General features: G+C 31.3%; 1 long non-coding RNA gene across 1 annotated transcript; it reads right to left on the reverse strand.

Annotated features, from left to right (window-relative positions):
- Positions 1-7,673: 7,673 nt before the first annotated feature.
- Positions 7,674-8,873, reverse strand: LOC121212700 (uncharacterized). Its single transcript, XR_005908003.1, has 2 exons — positions 8,815-8,873; positions 7,674-7,946 (listed from the first exon to the last, which is right to left on the reverse strand). It is a non-coding gene; the product is annotated as an uncharacterized lncRNA (long non-coding RNA).
- Positions 8,874-9,516: the final 643 nt, after the last annotated feature.

Here is a 9,516-nt window from a genome sequence, read left to right on the forward strand (position 1 = left end):
CGGCACATATTCAGTGTATTGTAGCTGAGTTGCCAGATAAATAGGCTTAAAGCGTTTCAATACACTTTCTCCAAATATCATCGTCCCAACCTAATACAATGCAAACATACAATATGTCATGCTTTTATGCAACCATCAATCATACGTATCCATATATATATCGGTAATCATGCATAATTTATCATGCATCACATACACTCAGATCATATTTTTAGGGATCATGCACACTTGGTATCGATTCATTGCAAAAGCACTCCCGTAAAGACCAGCACCTAAAAATCGATATTACAACCTTCTAAAATCATTCACAAATCTCGATTAAACTGAAATCTCGAAAACAAAAATAGTCTAAAAGGGCATTTAACACTTACCCCAAACCCCCGATCAATTCCAACTAAAGTTCCACAAAAGAAGAGCTCCGTCCTTCGCAAATCGCTACTGCCAAAACCCAAAATTAAACTAATGAAAAACAACAACACATTAATGATACCAAAAGGAAAACCCCTCCCTAAAACAAGTAAAACCTTAACCCCACTTACCGAAGCATACACAGCTGAGAAGCCGGAAAATTGGAGTTGCACAAAGGAATTTAACAACAAAATAAAAACGAAGAAAGAAAGAAAGGGTAGAGATAAGAAAATAATAGAGAAAAACATGTCAGTGAGGTTGGGAATTTTCGATAAAGAGAGGAAAAATTAACGAAAGAAAAATTAAGGGGATATTCCCCATAATCCCTTAATTCTCTCCATTACCCACACTATCAGAATTCTACTTCCATCCAAACTCTCTCTCAAAAACGAACCAAAAAGAGACTCTCCTACTCGCACGGGGATTTGAACACAAGACCCTTCACACACCAACACTCCATCTAACCATTAGACTAGCAGGCCCATTCTGATATTATTTTACAAAGAATTAATATAAACCCACTAATTAAGTATAAGGCTTAAGTCAGAAAAATACTAAAATTTGCCAAAGCTAGGACTTGAACTTAGGACCTCTCACACACACCCAAAACACATAACCACTGGAGTAGATACCCAATTGTGTCAAATTTTCACATAAGCCGAAACAAGAATTCTGGGCATTACAATGAGCCTTATGATTATAATTAAATATAAACACATATAATATTGTTTATATAAATCATATATAAATAATATTATATTTTATACTTTTTCATAATACATAATTTATGTTTAATTATATGTGTTTTATGATGAAATTTATAAAATTTGTAAATATGGAGGGTTAAATTATTAAATTATTTAGAATTAGGTTCAATTTGATAGAATATGTAAGTATTATGGATTGAATGTGTTATTATACCAGTTAAAAAAAAGACCACATCATCACTTTCATTAACCATTTAATGGAGAGTGACCAAAATAGAAATGATCTAAAATATTAGTGACTAAATTGAAATTTTCATAGTTGGGTGACCAAAACAGATTCATGCTAATAGTTGAGAGACTAATTCTATAGTTTACCCTTTATTTTTCTTTCTATCTTTCTTTCATCCCCTCTATGGAAAAACTCATTTTTCTTCGTACTCTGGCAACCAAAACTATTAGCTATTTGCACTATCCTAAATGGGGTGAACCGACCAACTCCGTTGCCAACCAAATCAACATATATGTTTAAGTACTTGACTGTCAGTTGAGTTCAATAAGTCCAATTCCTACGGTTTTATTTATTAACAAAATGTGTTTTCATCTATTTTGTGGTTTTAGATTAATTTTGTTCAGACTAATATGGCATTCAGAGAAAATCATCCTAGTAGGAGTGATTCAAGATTTTGAACTTCGTCCAAATACTTAGGAAAAAAGTCAACTTGAATTCTTTCATCCACTTATTATTCAATTCATATAGGTTGAATCTTGAATTGAATATAATTGGATGGAGGTTTAATCCATATTTAGTAATCATTTTTAAAATTACAAAATATAACACTATTAATATAATTTATTAAAATATTATTTTGAATAATGAAATACACTTTTTACACAAACTAACTCTAATCTAACAATGAATTATTGAATTATTATTTTATAAAAGAAATTGAATTAATTCTTTACAGTCTTATTATAATTATTTTCCTTTTCCTTTTCCTTTTATATTATATTATTTTTTTGAAATTATATTCAACCTTAAGGTGTAATGGCCCAATTTTTCAATGGTGTCAGAAACAGTGGTTTTGAGTCCACCAAATCCGGTCGGTAAGCTCATAAATATTATTATCTAATATTTATGAATTAAATATGTTTTTTAAAAGGGTCTTTCAATTGGTAATTTGTGTTTTATAATGATTTATTAGGTCAAGTGGTTTTAGAAAGTGAGGTATCGAGACCTCGTTTTTTATAAACCGAGTCATAAATATTTTTTATAAATATTTTTGGAGTATTATTAAGGTAGTACTAAAGTTTTGTTGAAAATTTTTAACGTTTCGATAGCTAATTAATTAAAAAGGACTAAATTGAAAATGATGCAAAACTTTCTAATTATAAGAATTAAGTTATTAAATGGTTTAATTAATAAATAGGGAAGGAATTAAGAAATAACTAAACCTAAATTAAATGGATAAGGTGGCATAAGAGAAAAATAAATAAAATAAAGCCTTTCAATGGCAAAATTGTAATTTTGGTTAAATTAAAAATAAAACAAATTGAATTTGGATAGTTTTCTAGACAATTTCCCTTCAAATTCGGCCAAAACAGCCTTAGGAGAAAGAGTTTAAGCTGGTTTTTCATAATTTGGTTTCTCGTGAATTCAATTTTTACCCGTTTCTTGTAATTTTTATGTTTTTGAAATTGTTACAATTAGGTCCAACTAAACCTTACCTTAGTTTTTTATTTTATTAAAAAATTGGAAGTAGAAATTGATGAATATTGGATGTGTAACATGGATTTAGAGCCTTGATTTTGTTGTCTGATGATTTTATAAAGTGATTTTGTTAAATATTGATTTTAGGATTAAATTGTGAAAAGGTTAAAATATTAGGTTTAATAGTGAATTTTGGGTTTATTAGGTGTTGTATGAAGATCTAGAATATTTGGATATATTATTGATTGATAAAATTAGTTAATTTGATAGATTAACTAATTAAGGGATTAAATTGCAAAAATTATAAAAGTTTAGGGTAATTGTATAAATTTGAAAAATAAAAGGGTATTAATTGTAAAATTAATTGGAAACAGAATATATGCTAATAAGTTAATAATTTTATATTTTAGATCAAGATCTCGTAGATACTCGTGAAAAAGGAAAAATAGCGGAATAGTCCCTAAACTTCTGCAATTATTACAATTCAATCCAGATAAGTTCGTACGGTTAAAATTTAATATTTTATATAAATTTATGAGTGGTATTATTTATTTATTCTATTGTTGGAATTGAATTATTGTTGGAATTATAATATTGAATTGGATTTCAGTTTGAATGGAACGCGAGATTTAAGTACATTCGTATTTTGGTGTATGATGGTATTGGAAGGAGACAACAACATTTTTCCCAAGTAAGCTGGGGTTCAGCATTTGTTTCTAACTATCGTGTTTTACTTTATGTTCATCTCTTATGAGCTTCTGTTCAACTCTTATGAGTTTCTATTTAGCTCTTGCGAGCTTCTGTTCAACTTTCGAGCTTCTATTCAACTCTTATGAGCTTCTATTCAGCTCTTACTAGCTTCTATTGGTGTATTCAAGAAGACTAGCTCTTATGAGCTTCTGTTAATGATGTACTCTTATCCGTAAGTTGTTCTTCGAATGGAAAAATTTCAATAAGATGATTTATCTAATGAATTTGAAAGACATGTTATTCATTTTTATATTGATTTGAAAATAGATGTATTTATTAATAGGAGTTATGGATGACAGGAAATTGTCAATGAATGACAGGGACCTGACATGAATAATTTTATTTATTTGACTTGTTATAGTAGGTTCGGTAAGATTTTTGTTTAAATCGTCGAACTTACTAAGCTTTATTAAGCTTATTTGTATTGTTTAATGTCTTTGTAGATTTTCAGAAGGTTGGATGATCGGATCAGCACTCAAGTCACACAACCCAGCTTATCTCAGTAGTTTTTGAAACATTAAATACGATTTATATGGCATGTATAGGCTTTTGTTCGATTTTGGTCAAAACTTAGCTTATGTAAATGTTATGAATAATGTTTTGTTTATATAACCAACATCCATATTGATATGAATTTAAAGTATGAGTGTGATGTTAGTATAAGTGATATATATATAATTGAGTTAAAATGAACTTTGGTAACTTAGTCAGGTAAATTAAATAGGTAAGCTCGGATATTGGTGGACTTATTTTTAAGTTGTCATTAGAGGTACTTATGAGTATATTGGTTGTATATGGTAGTATTACATGTATAAGGCTTGATTTTAGCTTGTGTTGAATTCCTTGTTATGGCTTATTGATGTGTAAATTGTTAACGCTAGGTTGGTATCAATTTGGGTGAGAAATGTGGCTTAGAAAATGGTTTATTTTCGTCCACACGGGTAGACACATGGGCGTGTGTCTCAACTGTGTGTAACACATGGCCAAGTGACACAGCTATATGTCCCCTGTATCATTTAAATTGCACAAGTCAGTATGCACACATGGCCTAGCACACAGGCATGTAGCTTGGTCATGTGGCCCAAGTCAGAGAGTTATACTGGCATAGACACGACCGTGTGTCCCTATTTCGAATGCCCACACGATCTAAGACACGGGCGTGTCTCCTGACCGTGAGAGACACACAGCCTGGCCACATGGCCGTGTATCCCCTACAGCTTTGAAAATTTCAATGTTATCTAAAAAATTTTGATTACCCGATTTAGTCCCGACTTGTTTTTAACACGTAATTTGGGCCTCGAGGGCTCATATAAGGGACAATATGTTTAATTTTGATTAGTTTTTGACATGAATATTATATTATATGAAATGTTTGTTTATTTCATCTGTAATCTCTGGTAATGCTTTATAACCCTGTTCCGGCAATGGATACGAATTAAGGGTATTACACAAAGCTTGTCTCAAGTTGAAAAAGGAATTTTAGGGTTTGTTTGTTTCATTGAAAATAGCTTCCGGAAAATAATTTCTGGAAAAGTTCATATTTTCTAGTGTTTGGATGAATTTGAGTAAAATATTTTCTGTTATTTGACAAAATTCTTAAAATATTTCAAAAAAGATGTTTTCAATAAAATAAAAATACATTTGAGATTTTCTTATATTTTCATTGTTTAATTGAGTTTATTTTATATTTATAAATTTATATTTTACATTGTTTTTTTATATATTAAAAAAATTATTAAATTCATATTCATTACAACGTCATTTTTTAGTTACATGACTACCAAGTAAGTATTTTTTTTTAAATGTGACATTAACAAAATTTAAAAAAAAATTATCAATGTCAACAATTGGACTTGATTTTCAAATCTGAAAAGTAGAGGGACTAAATTATTAAAAATAAAAGTACTGAGACTAAATTGCAAATTTGTGAAGAATATATAGAGTTATGACAAATTTTAACATTTATACTACAAAATATTTATTATTAATATCTTTATGTTATAAAATAAAAGGAGAGAAAGTAAAGAACAAAGAGAATGAGAAAGCAAAGAGAAAGCGTATTTTATTGATTAATCGAAATATTTACAAAGCTTCTCCTAAGTCTCTATTTATAGGCATAAGAAGTGTAAATGAAGTAGAGATCTACTTCTAATGACTATTAGAATTTAAAGTACGTCAAAACTTATCTTGACCTTGATGGACATCCATTAATAAGATATTCATAACACTCCCCCTTAAATGTCCATTAGTAGATAATATGCCTCGTTAAAACCTTACTATGATAAAAACTTTATGGGAAAAAAATCATTATGAAGGAAAAGAGTACACATATTCATAATATGCATAATATGTTACCTCATTAAAAATCTTACCAAGAAAACCAAATGGGACAAAACCTTAGTTAAGGGGAAAAGAGTACAGCACATATTTACTCCCCCTCATGAAAACGTCACATACTTTCTCATATTCTACGTGTTAAATCTTAAATATAGTTTTTCAAATGACTATTTGAATGTATTTGCTAAGCATTTATATTACCATTATTTTGAAAGTCATAAGTGAGGAAAAATTTGGGGAATATATTTTGATCTCTTCAAGAGTTTCAATAATAATCATAGCAAACTTTAATCATGATTCTTCTATAAAAACACAAATGGGTATTTTGGAACATTTTATAATCCTCCTTCAACTACTATTTACCAAATATGTTCAAATTATTTCAATTCATAAATGAAGAATTTCCTGAGAATTTCAATATGCTTCTAGCATTCTAAATCCTTCAATGATTTTACATAAACTTTACTATATAGTGAGTCATAAAAGGTTGTAACAACAACCATTAGACGCAAGTTAAATCTTTTATGAATTGTCAAGATAATATATCTAAAGGTTATTGCATCCACCACAAAAAAATATTATATCTTTTCATAATCAATGCCAGGACTTAGTGAAAAAACTTTATATTTTTATTCCATTTTTGTAAAACTACTTCATTTGGACCTCATTAGCTTTATACCTTTAGATATTTGGACTACTAGTCCAAAAACTTCACGAATTTAATTGTACTTCAGTTGTGTCTTTCTATTTTGATCAATTTATTCCATATTTATATTTCTCAATAGATTTATTCAGGATCTTCCTTTTATTTCATTATTTCAATAGTAATATTACATGCAAAATCATTGTCAACCACTTTTATTATTCAGTTCCACATTTTCTTGAACTGACATAACCTATTGAGATATCTTATTTTCATTATTTTAATCTTCTGTTTCAAGTACTTGAATCTCTTTTGGAGTTTTACTTATTAGTTATGTCTTGGGTCTCTTTTGGAGACCTCGCCTCTACTATATGACAATCTAGAAGAATTTTCATCTTTGGAATCGATCAATCTATTATTTATTCTAATTACCTCTATTGATTCTTTATTTCATAATCACCATCCCAAAACATGTGTGGATTTCAAATCAAAATCTATCTATTTATGTTGTCATGATAAGTCTCCAATTATAATAAACATTGTAACACCCCTCGCTCGAATTCGACGCAGGGACAGGGTTCGAGGTGTCACCAGGCTTAACTCAAGCTTACGCATGTAAAACTGGGCCATAAAATTTTGATCAATTTAAAACTTTTCATTTCATACTCAATCTGTCCCTTAATAGGACTTACGAGACCCAAAAACATACATTCGAGATGATTTAAGTTAAAAGTGAGAACTTAAGAAAAACTTGGAAAAAATTCATGCCTTAGGGTTCCACACGCCCGTGTGACTCGAGACACGCCCATGCCCTTAGCCCGTGTGCAACACTGTCTTTAGAGCACAGCCATGACATACGCCCGTGTGGCCTACCCGTGGACAATACTGACTTATAGACACGACTATGGCACACGCCCGTGTGGCCTACCCGTGGACAATACTGACTTAAAAGTTTAAGTACAGGGGACGTACGGCCATAACACACACCCATGGGGGTGAGCCGTGTGTCACACACGGCCTAGACACACGCCCGTGTGTCTTGCCTGTGTGGACAAACTAGGCTATCTTCCAAGCCCATTTGTCACTCATTTTGCACAACCTACACAAGATCATTTCAATATACTAATTCCATCCTAAAAGACAGCAATTCATTCATAGAAGGAACATCATATACATTTACCAAAATAAATAATGACCATTATCTAGGCTTAATACAAAATAAAGGGCTTTTATCTTACGCTAGTATACATAAAAATTTCTCAATAATACAACTTCCTAGTCTAGCCCTATACATGACATAATCAAAAATATAAATCCAACTATACCGAGTATTATGGCTGATAGTGTGAATGATATCTCTGACTTCAAGGGATCCTTGAGAAATTTGGCAGTACTGAAAGAAAAGAGAAAGGAAAGAAAGTAAGCATAAAGCTTAGTAAGTTGCATATAAATAAATATGCAACAACAGTTTCACCATTTATCATCATGCTCATAGCTCAAAGGTAAGCATAACTTGACTTACTCATTATCGTCCACTCAAGTCACATTTTCTAATTGACACCATTACACATGTATACCAAAATAGGTACCTGTAATACTCAAAACATTATCATACTTTCCTTATTAAATCTCTTTCTTAACTCTTAAAGTTGAACCTTTTGGAATACTACCAGATATTCTATAAGCCTCAAACATGGGTTAAGTTGCCGATGCCATGTCTCAGACATGGTCTTACACTGGTTATCTTCATCGAGGTCGATACCATGTCCCAGACATGGTCTTACACTAGCTCTTGTGTATACGTGTTGATGCATGTCCCAGACATGTCTTACACTAGCACGAAGCTTAGCCGATGCATGTCTCAGACACGTCTTACACTGGCTAGCATCATTGAGGCTGATGCATGTCCCAGACATGTCTTACAATAGCACTCGTCTCTATGTCGATGCCATGTCTCAGATATGGTCTTACACTGGCTATCATAATGTGGCAGATGCATGTCCCAGACATGCCTTACACTAGCCCTCATCTCAATGCAGATGCCATGTCCCAGACATGGTCTTACACTGGCTCTCACATAACCCAACGTTATGGCATGAACATCCGGTTTGTTTCCTAGGGTTCTCACTGGATCTTTCTACTTTTTCAATCATAAATATGCATACTCAGTTCAAAATCTAGAAATTCATGCTATATCAAAATCAATAACAATTGAATACAGGCATTTAACTATATAGTTGTATTATTTACATACAACTTACCTCGGTTTACAAAAAGTACTTGACTAGATGGCTTAACCGGATTGCTTGGCTTTGCCCCGATCTAGGCTCGGTTTTGGTAAATCTTGATCTATAATAGCAAAAATGTACTCATTTAGTTTAATTACAATTAATCATTCATAATTTCACATCTTTGGTAAAATGACCATTTTGCCCCTAGGCCTTGACAAAATGACCATTTTACCCCTATATTCAAAAATCGATTTTTATCGAATTTCTTCGTATTTCAAACCTAGTTAAACTCTTTTTATTCTTAGAGCAATCCTAAATTCTCACTATTTCATACACTTATTACCTATTTTGCAGCTTATGCAAAATGGTTCCTCTAGGTGTTTTCAAGCTAACACCTTTTTCAAAAGTTGATTATAACACAACTAGGACTCATATTCCTCCATAAAAACTCAGTATCTATGACAATTACATCCATGGAAAGATCCTAAACTCTTGACCATTTTACAAGATATCACCCTCATTTGAAAGCTCATGCCTCAAGGGTCTCAAAAATGTGAAAATCTTGAAGAAAACTCATTAAAATCACTTACTTGTGAGAGGAATAAGTTGCTGAAAAATTTAAGCTTTCAAACCCCCTTTCATGGCTGAAAATTTCGGTGGAAAGAGATGAGAAGAAAAGAAATTGACAACCTTTTTCTATTTTGTTTCTTTTTGGTCAAAATATCTACCAAA

The sequence above is a fragment of the Gossypium hirsutum genome, chromosome A02, assembly GCF_007990345.1.
Source record: "Gossypium hirsutum isolate 1008001.06 chromosome A02, Gossypium_hirsutum_v2.1, whole genome shotgun sequence".
Classification (NCBI taxonomy): Eukaryota; Viridiplantae; Streptophyta; class Magnoliopsida; order Malvales; family Malvaceae; genus Gossypium; species Gossypium hirsutum.